Genomic DNA, 7303 nt, shown 5'->3' with positions numbered 1-7303 from the left:
CAGCTACTTCGTCAATAACTTCCAATGAAACAGGATGCCTTCCTCTTCGAGCTGCTACGCCAAGCTCACCAATGTTTCCAAATTTCATTATCATTCTTCTTTCAAATGGTTCAAATGGCTCTGAGGGCTATTGGACTTGACTGCTTGAGGTCATCAGTCCTCTAGAACTTAGAACTACTTAAACATAACTAACCTAAGGACATCACACACATCCATGCCCGAGGCAGGATTCGAACCTGCGACCGTAGCGGTCGCGCGGTTCCAGACTAGCGCCTAGAACCGCTCGGCCACACCGGCTGGCATTCTTCTTTGAACCATTTAATGAAATAGGGCCTCTCGTCAAATCTTTCAGCTGGTGATTATCTCGCAATGCAGCACTGTAACTGCTGTTGCTCACATAATACAGTTTCACTTACAGCAAAGGGTTTCTCTTCTAGATTCTCATACCGTTCACTCACGTTTTGACTTATCAAATAACAATGTGGATGTCATACCCTCATACAAACTGTGTATAGCGCCAGATTACACGAGCTGGCCAAAACTGGAACTGATTTTTTCCAGTGTAAATCGGTTCCACATTAATGTGCACCACATCTCTAAGTTTCACTGCCGTATGATAATTAAAGCCCACCATGGCCCTCTTTGAGTAGCTGCACTATAATTATAACCACCGGGTATTTAGCCAGTGACATACTTTTCAATTCTCTAGAAAACGTGAGAATGATTTTCTTTGCTAGATACACTGGACAAGCCCCTGATGGAAATGTGTTGTTTTCAGAGCTATAAAACAGTGGAAATATATATCAAAACATGTGAATTGCGTGAAAAAAGGCAGTAAGAGCTACATGGTGGTGCATTGTGTGGTGGCAAAATGTTAACATACCCTCCTGCTGTGAGCTCTCAACACTCCTTGGTGCAAGACATCCATCATGTGAGTATTGAGAGAAAAGCTAACTTTAATAATTGTTGTTTCCCTCTGGCTGCTAATTGTGGGAGGGTAATTGGCATTGATATTGTACTAGAGACTACCCTAGCCAGTTTAGACAATGACTGTTAGATCTGTTAGATGGGTGTGAGGTTAGTTGCTCTATAAACTAGCGCAAAAGAGTTCCCTGGACAGACTACATTTCTGATAGTCAATGGGAGAGGTGAGCGCTTCTCCAACCAGAGAAAGTACAAAAGTTTGTACTTCTTTTCCGTCGGCCGTTGTGGCCGAGCGGTTCTAGGCGCTTCAGTCCGGAACCGCGATGCTGCTACGGTCACAGGTTCGAATCCTGCCTCGGGCATGGATGTGTGTGATGCCCTTAGGTTAGTTAGGTTTAAGTTGTTCTAAGTCTACGGGAGTGATGACCTGAGATGTTAAGTCCTATAGTGCTCAGAGACATTTGATTTGTACTTCTTTTCCCAACAAGAAGTCTGCGCCATAACAACATAGACCCCTATGCGTGGCCGACTTTGCATCCCCCCCTCCCCCTCCAGCATCGTCACACAGATGCTGCACGATGTATTCATCTTGCTCGCCGCGCTGCCTATGAGACGCGATCTGGAGTTCACAACCGTGATCTTGGTTCACTCAGATGACATTGTGTTTGCGTATACTACTACCATCAGCATCTCTCTCTTCCGGCAGCTTCAGTGCTGTTGAGAGGCCAGACAAACGTGTGGTTCCTGAAGAGGGGCAGCAGCCTTTTTAGTAGTTGCAGGGGCAACAGTCTGGATGATTGACTGATCTGGCCTTGCAACATTAACCAAAATGGCCTTGCTGTGCTGGTACTGCGAACGGCTGAAAGCAAGGGGAAACTACAGCCGTAATTTTTCCCGAGGACATGCAGCTTTACTGTATGATTAAATGATGATGGCATCCTCTTGGGTAAAATATTCCGGAGGTAAAATAGTCCCCCATTCGGATTTCCGGGCGGGGACTACTCAGGAGGATGTCGTTATCAGGAGAAAGAAAACTGGCGTTCTACGGATCGGAGCGTGGAATGTCAGATCCCTTAATCGGGCAGGTAGGTTAGAAAATTTAAAAAGGGAAATGGATAGGTTAAAGTTAGATATAGTGGGAATTAGTGAAGTTCGGTGGCAGGAGGAACAAGACTTCTGGTCAGGTGACTACAGGGTTATAAACACAAAATCAAATAGGGGTAATGCAGGAGTAGGTTTAATAATGAATAGGAAAATAGGAATGCGGGTAAGCTACTACAAACAGCATAGTGAACGCATTATTGTAGCCAAGATAGATACGAAGCCCACACCTACTACAGTAGTACAAGTTTATATGCCAACTAGCTCTGCAGATGATGAAGAAATTGAAGAAATGTACGATGAAATAAAAGAAATTATTCAGATAGTGAAGGGAGACGAAAATTTAATAGTCATGGGTGACTGGAATTCGAGTGTAGGAAAAGGGAGAGAAGGAAACATAGTAGGTGAATATGGATTGGGGCTAAGAAATGAAAGAGGAAGCCGCCTAGTAGAATTTTGCACAGAGCACAACTTAATCATAGCTAACACTTGGTTTAAGAATCATGAAAGAAGGTTGTATACGTGGAAGAACCCTGGAGATACTAAAAGGTATCAGATAGATTATATAATGGTAAGACAGAGATTTAGGAACCAGGTTTTAAGTTGTAAGACATTTCCAGGGGCAGATGTGGACTCTGACCACAATCTATTGGTTATGACCTGTAGATTAAAACTGAAGAAACTGCAAAAATGTGGGAAATTAAGGAGATGGGACCTGGATAAACTGAAAGAACCAGAGGTTGTACAGAGTTTCAGGGAGAGCATAAGGGGACAATTGACAGGAATAGGAGAAAGAAATACAGTAGAAGAAGAATGGGTAGCTCTGAGGGATGAAGTAGTGAAAGCAGCAGAGGATAAAGTAGGTACAAATCCTGCTAGAAATCCTTGGGTAACAGAAGAAATATTGAATTTAATTGATGAAAGGAGAAAATATAAAAATGCAGTAAATGAAGCAGGCAAAAAGGAATACAAACGTCTCAAAAATGAGACCGACAGGAAGTGCAAAATGGCTAAACACGGATGGCTAGAGGACAAATGTAAGGATGTAGAAGCTTATCTCACTAGGGGTAAGATAGATACTGCCTACAGGAGAATTAAAGAGACCTTTGGAGAGAAGAGAACCATGTGTATTAATATCAAGAGCTCAGATGGCTTCCCAGTTCTAAGCAAAGAAGGGAAGGCAGAAAGGTGGAAGGAGTATATAGAAGGTTTATACAAGGGCGATGTACTTGAGGACAATATTATGGAAATGGAAGAGGATGTAGATGAAGACGAAATGGGAGATACGATACTGCGTGAAGAGTTTGACAGAGCACTGAAAGACCTGAGTCGAAACAAGGCCCCCGGAGTAGACAACATTCCATTAGAACTACTGACGGCCTTGGGAGAACCAGTCCTGGCAAAACTCTACCAGCTGGTGAGCAAGATGTATGAGACAGGCGAAATACCCTCAGACTTCAAGAAGAATATAATAATTCCAATCCCAAAGAAAGCAGGTGCTGACAGATGTGAAAATTACCGAACTATCAGTTTAATAAGCCACGGCTGCAAAATACTAACGCGAATTCTTTACAGACGAATGGAAAAACTGGTAGATGCAGACCTCGGGGAGGATCAGTTTGGATTCCGTCGAAATGTTGGAACACGTGAGGCAATACTGACCTTACGACTTATCTTAGAAGAAAGATTAAGAAAAGGCAAACCTACGTTTCTAGCATTTGTAGACTTACAGAAAGCTTTTGACAATGTTGACTGGAATACTCTTTTTCAAATTCTAAAGGTGGCAGGGGTAAAATACAGGGAGCGAAAGGCTATTTATAATTTGTACAGAAACCAGATGGCAGTAATAAGAGTCGAGGGGCATGAAAGGGAAGCAGTGGTTGGGAAAGGAGTGAGACAGGGTTGTAGCCTCTCCCCGATGTTATTCAATCTGTATATTGAGCAAGCAGTAAAGGAAACAAAAGAAAAATTTGGAGTAGGTATTAAAATTCATGGAGACGAAGTAAAAACTTTGAGGTTCGCCGATGACATTGTAATTCTGTCAGAGACGGCAACGGACTTGGAAGAGCAGTTGAACGGAATGGACAGTGTCTTGAAAGGAGGATATAAGATGAACATTAACAAAAGCAAAACGAGGATAATGGAATGTAGTCAAATTAAATCGGGTGATGCTGAGGGAATTAGATTAGGAAATGAGACACTTAAAGTAGTAAAGGAGTTTTGCTATTTAGGAAGTAAAATAACTGATGATGGTCGAAGTAGAGAGGATATAAAATGTAGACTGGCAATGGCAAGGAAAGCGTTTCTGAAGAAGAGAAATTTGTTAACATCGAACATAGATTTATGTATCAGGAAGTCGTTTCTGAAAGTATTTGTTTGGAGTGTAGCCATGTATGGAAGTAAAACATGGACGATAAATAGTTTGGACAAGAAGAGAATAGAAGCTTTCGAGATGTGGTGCTACAGAAGAATACTGAAGATAAGGTGGATAGATCACGTAACTAATGAGGAGGTATTGAATAGGATTGGGGAGAAGAGAAGTTTGTGGCACAACTTGACTAGAAGAAGGGATTGGTTGGTAGGACATGTTTTGAGGCATCAAGGGATCACAAATTTAGCATTGGAGGGCAGCGTGGAGCGTAAAAATCGTAGAGGGAGACCGAGAGATGAGTACACTAAGCAGATTCAGAAGGATGTAGGTTGCAGTAGGTACTGGGAGATGAAGAAGCTTGCACAGGATAGAGTAGCATGGAGAGCTGCATCAAACCAGTCTCAGGACTGAAGACCACAACAACAACAACACATCTACATTATTCCGTGGTTTATTAAGTTTTCAAATTTATACTAACTTTGGTATTTTGTGCAGAAGTATCCAAACGACTTGAAGTACCAAAACGATTTCAATTACGCGAGCTCACGCAAACAAACAAACAAAACACACACATACACACACACACACACAGACACACACACACACACACACACACACACACACACACACACACACACACACACGTGCCAGACTCATGGGCACATGGTTGGGGCAGTCGCTCTGTGTTATCCATCATAATGTGCCGAAAAGGAAGTCATACTTCTTACGCTTAAAACGAGAAAATCTATAGAATCTGTAACAAATCCCGTCTGTTAAAAATGTGTAAAGGTTAGAAACGTTCCATCATACTGTATTCCATTCCATTAGGCCAGTACATCAGAATGACAATTGCTCTTTTATAGAGAGAGCACATTAGCAATAGTCTGGGTTTTGACGTATTCACCAATCACGCATCAAAATAAAATATTAAACAAAAATTTGTTTCTGTCAAATGTCTGACCTAGAACACAACATAGTGCCTTTAGTTTTTTCTCGGTAATTAAGCTGAAGCTACGATTTTATTAAATATTCTTGTTGGAAACCGCCTTTTCAGCACACTTTTAGAAATAACATTTCACGATGGGATTTTCATGCTTGGGAAATGCTACCAGTGGACTTGTTCTGTCATAAAAACGCTTTTCCTTTTGATGTTGAAGATAACAAATTAGCATTGCTGCCTTACTCAGTTTTTACCTCATTGGAGTTCCCTATTCTTGTCAATTTTTTTGTTTTCTCCATGATGTATAAAGTGTGTATTTGTGTACAAAGAAAAAAATTCCCAGATTTCCCTGGATTTCCAGGTTAAAAATACACTTTCTCCCGGTGAAAACACACTTTTTTCCGTGTTAAGTGACAGTATACTTTTCCTCAGAAATGTAAAACTTGTCATCCCTTTGAATGGTTATGGTGTTATACACCAGCGTAGAACTTTAGAAAACGAAAGTCAGGGAAGAAAACACATTATGGAAAGATGTCTGATGTACACTGCACATTTTCGTATTACGAAAGTGTAAATTCGAATTCCACCAAACATTGCATGTTACTTTCCGAAGATTGCATGTTACTTTCCGAAGCATTGAAATCGAGCTTGCGATGCGATTTTTTGTAAACCAGTCGTAGCTCATATCATGATCTCGTCAGCGGATGACAGCAGATATTCAGAACATAGGACACGTTATGCAGTCAGCCATAGCAACATCACTGTTAAGTAGCACCAGCACACGAATAGGAAAAGTTACTGGTTTAAATTAATATACATAGTTTTGCTACAAGAAGCGAAAAGCTTTCACATATAATATTGGTCTCTAAGATTAATAAGCTGCAAGAGAAACTAAGCTTTCACATATAATGTAGATCTTTTTTGCGCATGTTACACTGTAAGTACATCACACAAATATGCCAGTAAAATTTTTAACAGCGACATAAACGTCTGATCTTCTGGGCACGAAATTATTCTAAATGGTCGTCATCAAAGAGTTTATTATTAAATGAGCGGCCGGCCGGAGTGGCCGTGCGGTTCTAGGCGCTACAGTCTGGAGCCGAGCGACCGCTCCGGTCTCAGGTTCGAATCCTGCCTCGGGCATGGATGTGTGTGATGTCCTTAGGTTAGTTAGGTTTAATTAGTTCTAAGTTCTAGGCGACCGATGACCTCAGAAGTTAAGTCGCATAGTGCTCAGATCCATTTGAACCATTTTTTTTAAATGAGCGTCAAACGCTCTGTGATTTAAGAAATTCATAGTACATTCTCGCACATAGTTCATCTTGCCTAAAAGGTAATTTACTTTGAAAGTAACGCTTTTCAAACAACCTTTCGTAATATATTCCCAGGACCTGTTAGTTGCCAGAGAGTGCCAGACAACAGGCGTCACCGCGCTTGCGCAGCTACGATGACGCAGGAAGCCCGTATGTTCGTTACGTGTAAAACATTAAAACATCTTAATTATATCATAAAAGAAACCACATTGAAAGATACTCCAAGAGCATCGTAATTTCGTGAACCATATAATGCATAATTCGGATTAAAGTGCACATTCGTATGTCCAGATTTGGATATAAATTTTCTAGGAGTACCAGTAGTGCAATATCTCATGTTTGGTTCTTTATTATGGCATAATGCCATACGTGCTAGAAGATGAAAACACGCACTTGAAATGTAACGAACAGTTGAAAGTAGCCAATAGTGTGGAATTAAAAATTTCGTTTCGAATAAGTTGACTGCCTGAGCGGAAAAAATTAATAAAAGCCAAATTTCTTTAGCAAACTGACAAAAATAATTTCATTGTTCTGCAAGGCGATTAATGCTTGACTGTCAGAAAGGTGGAAATAAAATAAAGTTTGAAACTAAAAACATATTTTAGCCTTCCATAATTATGTGAATATGTTTTAGTTCACTTGATAGCTCCCGCC

The sequence above is a fragment of the Schistocerca gregaria genome, chromosome 2, assembly GCF_023897955.1.
Source record: "Schistocerca gregaria isolate iqSchGreg1 chromosome 2, iqSchGreg1.2, whole genome shotgun sequence".
Classification (NCBI taxonomy): domain Eukaryota; kingdom Metazoa; phylum Arthropoda; class Insecta; order Orthoptera; family Acrididae; genus Schistocerca; species Schistocerca gregaria.
Note: the sequence above shows the minus strand (reverse complement) of the source record.